Source organism: Ictalurus furcatus, chromosome 19 (genome assembly GCF_023375685.1).
Source record: "Ictalurus furcatus strain D&B chromosome 19, Billie_1.0, whole genome shotgun sequence".
NCBI classification, from domain to species: Eukaryota; Metazoa; Chordata; class Actinopteri; order Siluriformes; family Ictaluridae; genus Ictalurus; species Ictalurus furcatus.
The window spans coordinates 5,371,042-5,384,528 of NC_071273.1; the positions used below are offsets into that span (position 1 = coordinate 5,371,042).

General features: G+C 41.0%; 1 protein-coding gene across 3 annotated transcripts in view; it reads left to right on the forward strand.

The window, feature by feature from the left end:
* Positions 1-7,104: 7,104 nt before the first annotated feature.
* rab3ip (RAB3A interacting protein (rabin3)) overlaps positions 7,105-13,487 on the forward strand; it is a 32,480-nt gene continuing 26,097 nt past the window's right edge. For 2 of the 3 annotated variants that reach the window (XM_053650444.1, XM_053650445.1), the window contains exon 1: positions 7,106-7,463. The gene's annotated coding sequence lies outside the window, so the exon portion shown is untranslated. Of the gene's footprint in view, positions 7,464-13,487 lie in introns of all 3 variants that reach the window. The other variant, XM_053650446.1, reaches the window with a different exon arrangement.

Here is a 13,487-nt window from a genome sequence, read left to right on the forward strand (position 1 = left end):
GCATTTGTCCATATTTTGTAGCTAACAACTAACCAACACCCTTGGAGATTTGTAAAAAGATGCATCTGCGTCCCAACTTTTTTGAAATTGGGGTTGTATTTATCTTATTTCTGAAAGATTCCTGGGAAAAGGATTTAGGTATTCAGATAACCAACGAGGACTGGATAAAGTCTATTAAGGTTATAAATACATGCTCTATTAACTCAAGGTACCAACAAATTCAATATAAAGTAGTACATAGGCTTCATTATTCTAGGACTAAGCTTAACAAATTCTACCCCTTCAGCTCCTGTAGCTGTAAAAAATGTAAATCTGCCGAGGGCTCCCTGGGACATCTCTTTTGTTTCAGATTTTATACAGGCATATTCTTGTGACCTCTCCCCTGACATAGCAATTGCTGTTTTCAGCTGGTCTGACTCTCTTCTTAGCTTTGGCCATCAAATTCAAAAAGTCGTCCAATATGGAATGGTGGTAGCTAAAAAAACATCCTTTGTCTATGGAAAAAGACATCAAAGCCACTTTTTAAATCTTGGCTGTCTGAACTCTTTACCACTTTGCATATACAGAGACTCAGACACAACTTCTCTGGTAACATTGCTAGTTTTGAGGCCACCTGGGAACCATCCATCCATCCATCTTCTACCGCTTACTCTTTTTCAGGGTCGCGGGGAACCTGGAGCCTATCCCAGGGAGCATCGGGCACAAGGCGGGGTACACCCTGTACAGGCCACCTGAGAACCCTGTCTTAAAAATCTATCAATAAGTTAGGCACCCCTTTACGGCTTTGAAAGTCTCCTGTACATCGGCTGTCCACTTGAACTTGCCATGGTCTTTCTTGGCCAGGGAGCACAATGGGGCAGCCAGGGTACTAAACTTATTCACAAATCATCCAAAGCAGTAAATCCCACAAAACACCGGACCCCCTAGACCGAGGACGGCAGAGACCACTCCTTAACCACTTTTAATTTGGTGGGATCCATATTCAGCTCCCCATGAGATACAACAAAGCTCAAGAAGGAGATGGTGGTGACATGGAACTGTGACTTTTTGAGCTTGAAATATAGGTGGTTCTGCAGGAGGAGCTGAAGAACCCGGCAGAAATTAACCACATCCTCTTCTACCGAGTTGCTAAAGATGAGAATATCGTCTAGGTAGACGAAATCATAGTAATTCAATGTCTCATGGAGGGTCTCATTTGTAAAATGCTGGAAGGCAGTAGGAATGTTCATCAGGACAAAGGGCATCACTAGGTAGCCTTCATGAATGCAGTCCCCTGCATGAATTCCCTTCATGAATTCCCTGCATGAATTCATCCCCTGCCCTGATGTGGACCAAGTTATATAAACTGTGTAAATCTAATTCAAATAGATCTTGGCCTGCTGCAGGTGATCAAAGGCCAAATTCTTCAGGGGCAGGCAGTGTCGGTCCTTTTGTGTGAACATGTTTATTCCTCGATTTTTTCTTCACAAAGAAGAAGCCTTCCCTGCCGGTGAATAAACCCCAGAGATAAGGCCTCAATTGAATGGCCTGTGAGGTGACAATGTTTGGGCCTTGCACTTGCAGAATACCTCTTGGAAATCCCAATAATCCTCTGGTATCCTTGACAGGTCCACCGGTTCTCTTATGTTAGAGGAGGAGTTGCCCATGCCCCTGAGGCAATTCTGTGAGCATTTGGAACCCCATGCATAGACCGAACCATTGGGCCAGTCAATCCCATATGCTTCCATAACCAGGGGAAACCAAATACGAGGTGTAGCTTGGGGACCCTGGTAACATATAGGGGTAATTGTTCCGATGGTGATCCCCTATACGTAGGGTGAGTGGTATTGTTGGGGCCGGAAAGTTACGGGGCCGGAAGCCAATGGCCACCCATTCAGAGCAGAAACAGGTATAGGTTGTGAGAGGGCCTCCAAGAGTAACCCCAGGCTGTGGGCTAAGCCCTCTTCTCTGAAATTGCCTCCAGCCCCTGAATCAAAAAACCCTCTATCTGAGAGAGCCCTGGTCTTTTAACAGCTTATGTGGGCAGGGGTCTGGCTTTTCTTATTTGGTTCCCCAACACCATGTCTGTTCCTTTCTCAAAAGCTTATGTAATGGTGCCAGTAGAATGGCAAGTTTTGGAAGAAAACTGTTGTAATAATTTAATAGTCCCAGGTAAGCTTTCAGTTCCATTACTGCTAGGTGTTGCTGCTTCCTTCACAGCTTTGACTTTTTCTGGAACAGGATGAATCATTGTGGTGTCCACCCTGTGTCCCATATTTTATGTACAAATGCTCTCACTCCAGAATGTTTAATTTTAGCAGCAAGAAAACGGGTTTATTGTCAAAAGTGTAATGCTAGTTGCACCACCCACTGATAATTGTCTCTATGGCAACCAGTAGTAGGAACACCTACTGCCGACTTCATAGTACAACAACTGGTGACTTGGAGTGATAAAATCGCTGTAGGCACTTTAGAACAGAACTGTGGTCAGGGCCGGAATGGGGCATCAGCTTTCAGAGACGCAGTTTGACACTAGACTGCACCCACTCTCTTTTTCACCCCACTCACTTCTTGTGGTACACCTCCCCTTTCTGCCACTCCTCACACCCCTACTACTGTCGGTCTGCTCATGAAAAGTCACCTGTTATAAGCCTCAAATAGGGGAGGGACAATATTTTAATAGATACATACAAAACAATTATAACTATGAAATGAAAAGTGAAATCACATAAAATGATTCCCTACTGCTGACATACAGTGATATACAGTTGTAATTTCTTTGGATCATTGTATAACATTAATAATTGAAATTGAGAGACTGACACACTGTACACCACAAATGTGGAATGGTTTCCCACTCAGAAAAACCTTGTTGAGAAGACATCTGAACAATGAGATTTGGTTGGAAAGTGAAAGGTGAAAAGTTTCAGTTGAAAAGTCTTTTTCAGGTCATCCCTCTAAGTCTAAATTTAGTTGCAAGATCAAAGTTGAAAAGATGTCTTTATCAGGCTATTTTGAATAATTTGAATTCAACCTAATTTCAACCATGAATTCACGATTACAGATTACAGTGGTGCTTGAAAGTTAGTGAATTTTCAATAATTCTGCATCAGTATGACCTAAAACAACATCCGATTTTCCCAAGTCCTTAAAGTAGATAAACAGAACCCAATTAAACAAATGAGACAAAAAAATTATACTTTGTCATTTATTTATTGATGTGGCAAAAATATGTGAATCTTTGCTTTCAGTATCTGGTGTGACCCCCTTGCAGTAATTAGTGCAACTAAATGTTTTCAGGAACTGCACATCAGCTTGGAGGAATTTTAGACCATTCCTCTGTATAGAACAGCTTCAACTCTAGTATGTTGGTGGGTGTCTTCATATGAACTGCTTGCTTCAGGTCTTTCCACAACATTTATATTGGATGAAGGTCAGGACTTTGACTTGGTCATTCCAAAATATTAACTTTATTCTTCTTTATTCATTTTTGGTAGAAAGACTTGTGTGCTTAGGGTCGTAGTCTTGTTGCATGACCCACTTTCTCAAACACTTTCAAAAATGTGTTTTGAAGATGGCTACTCACAAGAGAGTCACCGTTGCTCACAGGACCAGTGTTGGAAGCTTACCTGGCAATGGATGAGGAGCAAGCAGAGGTCTGCAGTAAACTGAGAGCAGCATGAGATGACCAGATTTTTTCCTGTTTGTCCTGTAAACTTTATCATTCTGGAACAAGACTTGCTTGTATTATTTGAGCTGTTACATGCTATCAAAGACTGTGATGTTGAATCTGACAACTTTGCTAATATCCATATCAATGATGCCCGTTGTGTTACTACACAGGCCCAAGCTAAGGTAGGTCTGCAGCCATTGCCAGACTTGGATGATACTCTGTTACAAGGTGAGACCAAAGGCCCAGGAAAAACATGGCAACAATTGCATATCACCAAATATCTGGATGCTCCAGTCCCTGAATCTTCTACGGAAGTACTCAAGGTCAGTGTCTGAAGGATTCGAGAGATCATTGGGGAGTTGCAAAGGAGTGATGCATCACTGAAATCTTTATTTGACAATGCTGATGAAGCATGAAAGTATGTTGTTGAAAAGAAGTATGTTGTTGTGAATGGTGTGATAATGATATTAAACATTAGGTTGTCCCTACATGTTGCTGACCACTTGTTTTGCATCTTGCACACAGAATAGCCTGGGCAGGCCATTTAGCACTGCAGAAAATATACGCACGCATCAGTTCACATTTCACTTGGCCATCCATGGATACTGGGACAAGTGGCTGCCGTTTGTGATGTTTGCCTATAGGGAGGTACCACAGGCTTCAACAGAGTTTTCACCATTTGAATTACTGTATAGATGGCAGGTGTAGGGGCTGCTGCCAAGAGAAACCAGGTACTCTACCATAGAGAAGGAATGTATTGCCATCAAGTGGTCCCTCAATAGCCTGAGATATTACCAACTCGGCAGAAAGTTTGATCTGGAAACAGATCATCAAGCCCTGACTTGGATCCATACAATGAAGGATTGTAACCCCAAAGTGACAAGGTTGTACCTACCATTACGGCTGTTCAGGTTCAAGAATCGCCATAGACCAGTGCCAGCAGAACATCATTGTCAACTACCTATCTAAAAACCCAACCAGTTTGTAGCTTGGAGAGGAGGTTGATGATGTGACAGAGAGATCTGTCACTACCTGTATTGGCAGCACTGGTTTACGTACATCGTAAGCATTTCACATTAAATCTGTTTAATCGCTAAGGAGCTGCAGGTGCACACACACTCTGGTTTAAAACATGCTACTTTTACCACATCATTTACATCCATGTTGATCGCTACACCATGATACAGAACATATACATGCACAAGGTTTTGTTTAATGTTGTTTTATTTCACTTATCTTCATATATGATGTGTTAATACACTGTGTACACTGCAGGGAGGGTTGAGTCTGTCTTGCTGCACTGACCGAATTGGGCACTGGCAAATGAGCCGACTATATGTTGCCAAATCTAAGGTGAGCCGGCGCAGTTTAGCCGGAAGGCAGATGATACCAAGGGTTAGGATTAGGGTTAGATATGAGGAAATATGAGGATTAGGGTTAAGGGTTATGAGGAAATGAAAGCTGAAATTCTGATCTATCATCTCATATTTGTCTTTTGATCTCAAACACAAATGTTTTCAGTGTACAGCAAAAAAAAAAAAGTAACTGGTCTTGCAGTTCCAATATTTTTGGAGAGCTATACAATTCAAACACATTTAATTTTGTTGTTGTTCAAAAATTCCCCTAAAGTGAAGAGAATAAGAGGGGCACGGTGGCTTAGTGGTATCATGTTTGCCTCATACTTGTCCAGTGCAGTGAGTCCCCTAATAGGCTCCATGCTCCTTTACAACTCTCTTATCTTTTTGTAGCTTTTTCCCAGCTCAGTGCAACAAACACCAGATTTGAATATCAAAACAACCCTAGATAATTGTGGGGAGCAAAGGTTAGCCCATCTGATCCGATCCCTGAGAAGAGCTACTGTAGCACAACTTCTTGAAATATTTAATGCTGATTATGAAAGAAAGGTGTCAGAACACACAGTGCATCACAGCTTGCTACGGATGGGTCTGAGTAGCCACAAACCAGTGAGAGTGCCCGTGCTGACCCCTGTCCACCTTCAAAAGCATCTCCAATGGGCATGTGAGCATCAGAACTGGACCATGGAGCAATTGAAGAAGGTGGCCTGATCAGATTAATAATTTTTTCTTTTACGTCATTTGGATGGACAGGTGCATGTGCTTTGCTTAGATGGCACCAGGATGCACTACGGGAAGAAGGCAAGCTGGCAGATGTTCATATGGATGGTACTTTGACATGTACCACCTACCTAAATACTGTTGCAGACCAAGTACACCCCTTCATGGCAACGGTATTCCCTAATGGCAGTGGCCTCTTTCAGTGGGATAATGCCCCCTGCCACAAAAATTATTCAGGAATGGTTTGAGGAACATGACAAAGAGTTCCAGGTGTAGATTTGGCCTCCAAATTCCCCTGATCTCAATCTGATTGAGCATCTGTAGGATGTGCTGGACAAACAAGTCCAATCCATGGAGGCCCCACCGCACAACTTACAAGACTTAAAGGATCTGCTGCTAATGTCTTGGTGCCAGATACCACAGCACACCTTCAGAGGTTTTGTGGAGTCCATTCCTTTGACAGGTTTTCTTGGCGGCACAAAGGGGACCTACACAAAATTAGGTGTGCAGGTGCTGTAAATGTTATGGCTGATCAGTTTATTTTAAACCTAACAATGGGCACCTGATGGCACTGTTGTCCACATAATAACTCCTGTCTCTTTTCTGAACACATGCACGCATTCAGGGCCTGTTCACTGGATAAACTGTTTTAGTTGTTATTTTGGAGGACACATGAAAGCTTTTAAAATTCATTTTCACCGATCTTATTAAGAATAAATGATGCTTTAAGGCCTTACGGCATAATAGAACCTGACGTTTACAGACAAGTGCTTGGTTTGGGTACTGTCCTGTGAACTGATTAGGGTGTGTATTTGTTGTATAGCCTATTGTTTCCCACTGTTATGTATTTGCACTTTTTGTAGATGTGTATGATTGTTTCAGCAGGGTCCTAAAGAAGAAGTGGCATTTCGTTGTAATGAGCGATGCTGAGGAAAGATAATGAAAACTGACTTAATTTGATTTGATAAACTGAGCCATAAAAAAGCAAAAAAAAAAAAGCAAAAAAAAGGGGGACACACCCACACCCACACTGCGCACACCTTGAAGAAAAGTGTGTGTGTGTGTGTGATTTTGTATCTTAGTGGGGACCAAATGTCCCAACAAGGGATCTGAAAAAACAAGACAAAAACAAAGCAGAAGGGGGGGGGGGGGGGGGGGGTTGTGGCAGTAGAAACTGTCACAGAAATTTTAATGGTCTCCATTCCAAATACAAACCATCAGCTATTAAAACCATTAACATTATTGGTCCTTAATGGTATCCACTAGACATCACATGCCACTAATAGAAGGCAACAAATTACCAGTAGAGATCCACACGGACCATTACAGTGTATCACATTAAAACCATTACAAATTATTTGAGGGTTTCTATTGTTATTTCAGCAGGGGAGGTTACTGAGGTTCAGGTGTGGTATTAAATTACCATTACTTATATAATGCCAATCGAAGGTCCTCACAAGGATAGGAAGACGCGTGCGTGGCGTGTGCGTGCGCGCGCATGCATGTGTGACGCAAGTGGCCGGTTGGATGGGTTGTGTATCACTCGCTTGGTGCCATAGTTACTGTTAGCAGCTACACGCTGTGTGTCTGTGTGTGTCTGTGTGTGTGTAAGGATTTGCACAATGAAATCAGATTGATTAAAAATTCTCGGTCATTTTTATAATAATAATAATCATCTCTCGGGGTTTGTGGATGTTTAAGGAGCACTGACGCTGCAGCGTGGCAACGCCTTGCAGGTAATATTTCATGTATTAAGTTGCATTATGTTAGAAGAATTGCTCAGCTCTGAACACAGATAACGTTGCTAAGTAACTAGCCGGTTGGTGTATGTGTAACTAGCAGCACTGCTGGATGAACTACACACACACACACACACACACACACACACCGAGTCCTCCTGTAAATAATATCCCGGTGTGCGGCTAGCGAGACAGACAGCTAGCTAACTGCGCACAATATTCATGCTTTTATATAAAATAAAATATAAGAAATGATGACACGCTTTTATATAAACCGATACACGCCTGCTGTTGATTAGTGTATTTATTTCAGGGTTGAACATGATAGGAGACGTTTCATCGAAGTGAAAAGGTTGTGCTACGCATTATCCAGTGCCCTTGTTATGTAAATCTGCATCTAATAAGCCGGCTAAACTGTTCTGCTAGCTAGGAGGAGAAAGAACAATCCAGACAGTAAGGGTACTGGGGTTAGGGCTAGGGAGCTTGCTTGTGGTTTAGGACAGCTCCTTCTGACAGTGATCGTGATGGGATAATATTAGATGTTTCCTTGGTTTTGAGTAGGAAATGAGTCTTCTCCAAAACGCACCTGTCAAACCTCTATCTGGTGTTTTACACACATGTGCATGCTTATGGCTTTTCCATCCATCCATCCATCCATCCATCTTCTACCGCTTACTCCTTCTTCAGGGTCGCGGGGGAACCTGGAGCCAGTCCCAGGGAGCATCGAGCACAAGGCGGGTTATGGCTTTTCCAATTTTCCCAAACCTGTAATGGAGGTCCATACATGTATATGTGTGTGTGTGTGTGTGTGTGTGTGTGTAAATAAGAATATTTATGAAGATTTATATATCTCCGATCTTCTAGAGTGCTGTGATAATAGCCCTTTCTGCTTTTAACGCCATCATAATAAATAAATGATCAGAGGAAATTTAATCCCAGGCTGCTCCTGTACCGAGGATCTCGACAGGCCTACATCGAGGAGGCCTTGTCTTCACCCTAATGCTCTCTGATTATTTTGAGCGACGCATGTAAAATGTTATTAATGTACTGATTGTGAACTGTCTACAATAGTGAAAAGGAGACTGTTGCTCAACACACACACACACTCCTTCTTCCCTCATCTTCAGCATGTGGTCTCAGTAATTGATGGTCAGTGCATGGGTTTCTCCATCAGCAGTATTTCTGAGGGTGAAGACTAAACCGTTTTCATGATTTAGATGCTCGAGGATGCACTCAAGACTAGATTTGTTCATTTGGAATGTGCAGAGAAATGTCTGGTTTTTACTTTTCTTCCGTAATGCACATTTCATCTTTTAAATAATGAAGAAATCAACAACTCGTATCAGTGTACAAGCACTAACGCCCGAATGTCCAATACAGAATCCAGATGGGTTTGTTCGCATTGACAGCAGGACTGTGGGGTGAACCGACACCCGTTGTGTGTGTATGATGTGATGTGATGGTGTACGGTCTGCTCTCAGTTCTAAGCTGGTCATTCATATGGGGGACACATCTATTGCATCAGCTGTCTCATTAATGATTGATACGAATGTTCATTTATATAATGCCTTTTCCAAAGCCATAGAACGCTCTGTACACCGATACAAACAAACAACACCTACGCAGCTGAAACAAAATCATGGAAGGTGGTAATGAGGAGTGTTTTTACATCACCTTCAAAGAGGAAAACTCCACACCTGCTGTGCATTTGCATACTTTCAAACATCTTTGGTCAGACTTTGCTTTCAGAATGAACAACACTTCTTTTTTTTCTTTTTTTTTTCCCCCAGAGGCTTGCTGCATATCTTCATAACCTGCTATAAAGAGTTAATAAGAGACTGGACTGATAACACTGAGCAAAAAAAAAACAAAAAAACAAAACCGGACTTTGCCCCCTGAAGGTTAGAGTTAGTAATGCCGACATGGGCGATGTGGTGAGATGAGAACCCGATTAGGCATTACGGATGAATGTCCCGTTGCTGCGTTCGAGTAGAATGTAAAGCACAGACGTGGAGAAAGTTTGTTCTGCCTGGGAGTGGTGCCTATAAATAAATCATTCATTTTTTTAGTGTCGTGCCTCAACAAGGATACAGACCTTCGTTTGTTTGGTTTTAGTAACTGTACAGCTACATATTTAGGTTGCACGCTAGATTATATGGAGCAGGATTCGTCTCACGGTGGACTGCGGTCTGGCCCGAGTAAAGTATTTCTGCAGACTACAGAAATTACTGTCAGTCATTCAGCCAATCTAGTGTTGCACCATTGCGGCTTCTAAAGCAGATCCTCTGTTAAAGCTCGTTGCAGCCAATCACGTGCCTTTATTTAAACTATTTAGCTGAAGGCAGCTCATCGGATCAGGGACTAGTCACAGGGCTAGAGACATTTGCTGAAGAATGGGAGAGTTTTCATTCATTTTCTCCATAAAGTGGTAACGTAAAGCTCCACTAGAAAAACCAAACACAACCACGTGGACTTGCTTTATTTATACACATGAACTAATCATTAATAGTTCAGCTTTAAAAGGTAACTCTTTTTACCAATCAGTCATGTTAGCTGCTTACTTGGATTTTTTTGTAAATAAGGAATTTTATGTCACTGGACCTTACATTGCAGTTATATCCAGTTTCTGTGATGACAGGAATGTGCGTATGTACTCCTCTTGTGGCCTGAGGTGAGGCTGTTTTAGTCCCTCGAAATGTTCAGTTTTTCAGCTCTTCCTAACAAGTCATTTATCAGAACGGTGAAAGTATGCTCCTTAAAATGGATCAATAATTCATGTATGGTTTTGGTGACATCTTGACCTTTTGTCTCCATTTCAGCCATGAGACATTCCGTCAAGTTTTTATGCAAGTGTTAACGTTACCGACGTTGCTTTTTTCCCCTCATATAAATAACTACATGAAAACCTGGAGGAGAATATAATAATCCTCTTATCATGCGTCACGTGATATTGCACTTTCTTTTATTGTGTTTCAGACATACTACAGAAGTCTTGTGTGGATGTGCTGACAAACTGTGGCGTTTTAATTATTTATCAGTTTATTTAGTTCAAACTGATGTTGGCTATTGTTTAATCGTGACATCAGTTTGCTCATTTATACCTCTACGTGACATGACGTGTAGCGGTATAATCATAATGTGGTATTTTTCCATTGGACATTTTATTTTGTGCTTCATTCGGAGACTCTCGGTCCGGTTCCAGTTGAACTCTAGTGCAGTTCGATTGCAGTGAGCAAGCAATTCTACACTGAATAGAGACGACTACAGGAAACAAACCCAGCATGTTGTGTATTTTGGGCTGAGGCAGCATTTTTTTTGTTAATACAATACATGTAAGATGCTAAACTGATCCATTGAGCCAAAGGACCGATCTGTAGAACTGTTCTGGATAATAAACACTGGATGCAATACACATATTGTTTTAAACTAGTTATTTATATAGTTATTTAATAATTCATTTAGCAATCGCTCCACGTTCTTTGTGTTTGAGTGATTTTGTTGATTTACATACATACTTGACATCCCCATTGCTGTATTTTTGCCCAGTGAGTTTTCAGAGTTTTCAGACCTCACTGCCCCAAGCCAATGTTTTTTTTTTTTTTTTTTTTTTTTTTTTTGCTTTTTGGTTTGTTTAATTATGTAAAGTGTGATAATAAACCAAGCAGCCAACTAAACAAATGGTATGAAAAGCAACAAAGAACTCCGGTAGGCTTGTGTGATATTACATTGCCACAATATCAAGTGACAGTTACTCTGATTATATTCTATTAGTATGTTATATTCTAATACCTATTTAGCTTGTACGCTAAGTGTGAGTGTGCTAGTACGAGGTATCCGTCAAAAATACACCAAAGGAGCAGTCTTTTTTTCCCTCTCTAATAAAATGAGAGATGAACCCACCGCAATATTCATCTGGATTGATTTGTGCAGGTGTCTTGAGCTCGCTGATATTGACTGACACTATATGGAAGCCCCGCCCCCTTCCCCTCAATCTCAAAATGTCAGGTAACATTCCACAAGTATGTATTTAACATTGGTGAACTATATGTATTATGGATGCCTCTGAAATGTTCAAAACAGTCTTTGTTTTAGAACAGGCTGAAAATGTTCATATAAAAAGATTGACTAGGCGTACCATGAAAATCAACAGTGAAAATGTCAGCCGTGTGGACAGTCGGCAACCAATTTGTAAAAGGATTAGCAACATAAAGTACTGTTCTGTTTTTGTGTTTAAAAAATAAAACAAAACAAAAAAAGTTTACTTTGCATTACTACAAAATCACCTGAAATTCTAGCTGAGTTTTCTCAAATGCCACTGATAACAAGCAAACCTTGACTGTACAGCTTGGTAATATTATTACACACTCCCTTACTTTCCTTAAAACTGAAACGGTTAAAATGCTCATTCCCTTGTCTCATTTTAGGCTATTGGTTCTGGATGATTAAATCGTGATCATAAATCCTGAGCAGGAAAACATCTATACCACACAAGCCTAACGTTTGACGCAACATAATACAAACGCAGAAATAAACAAACAAAATGAAAGCATCACAAACAACCTAAAGTTGCTAACTCCAAGTTAATTTTGGTGCTAATGTATAGAGGACAGTGGGGTTGTGATAAAACCTTGGCTGAGTTTAAACAGAGTTTTTCTGTTTGCATTAACCTGAAGAAAGTTTCCAAATTCACAGAGGTGCATGATTCTAGCTGACTCATTAGCACCAGCATCAATTGCTATTGTACTCGTATTAAACAAAAGATGTCTGTTGTGTGAGGCACTTGTCAGTTTGAATTAAGAGTGTGGGCAGACAGCTTTATTTTGCTTTATCACCCTGTCAGAGCAGTCCCATGTTTCGTTTGCCTGGTAACATGACTAGGTTAAAAGTGGTAACTAGCATACAGTTGCAATCAAAATTATTCAACCCCCCATTGCAAATCAGGTTTATTGTCAACATTTACAGACTTTCAGCTGTTTGAAATGAGCAAATCAAACAAAAGCAATTGAAATAGCTCAACATAATGAATGCTTCAAGTGGTTTCCAGAAATTTAAATGAAAATGCAACTTATAATTATTTCTCCAATTTGAAAATTATTCAAGCCCCTGAATAGAATCCCTCACAACAGCACAAATATGCAAAACAGGTGTTGTCTTAAACACACCTGATACAACTAATAAAGGGCTTCATTAGTTGCACCAGGTGTGCTTGAGCTGGAACACATGAAATACCTGAACTGGCTAGGGGTAGAACATACATGAAGTTCCTGGACTGGGCAGAAAAAGGATGCTATCAATGGCTGCAGCCAGATTTCAGAGAAGGCAGGTTGTGAAAAACCCTCCAGTGACTGCGAAAGACCTGCAGCAAGACTTGGTGGCAGCAGGCACTGAGGTTTCAGTGAGTACAGTATGGCGCGTACTAAACGCAGAAGGTTTCCATGCCAGAACTCCAAGATGTACACCACTACTGACCCAAAAGCGCAAGAAAAGTCGACTCAAAATCATATAAATAAACCACAGAAGTTTGGGGATTCTGTTCTGTGGAGCGATGAAACAAAACTGGAACTTTTCAGCATGATGGATCAGTGGTATGTCTGGAGGAAGAAGAATGAAGAAAAAACACTCTGTCCACAAGCATGGTGGTGGCTCGGTGACGCTCTGGGGCTGCTTTACATCCTCTGGCACTGGAAACCTGCAGCATGTGGAAGGCGAGATGGATTCATTTAGGGCTGCAACTAACGATTATTTTCATAATCGATTGGTTGGCTGATTATTTTTCGATTAATCAGATGGTGGCGGGCAACTTTCAGTACCATTTTTTTTTTTGTTTGTTTGTCTATTTAAAATAAAATCCACAAACTGAGTGTTACAGATATAAACTTCAGATTAAAACTTTACACAACTGTTTGTCCAAAACAGAAAAGAACCCAATACACACACACACACACACACACACCAGAATATATATTATTAATTTAGGACTGTAGTTTATTTTGGTGCTTTTTGTGTGTCCATTAAAAATAA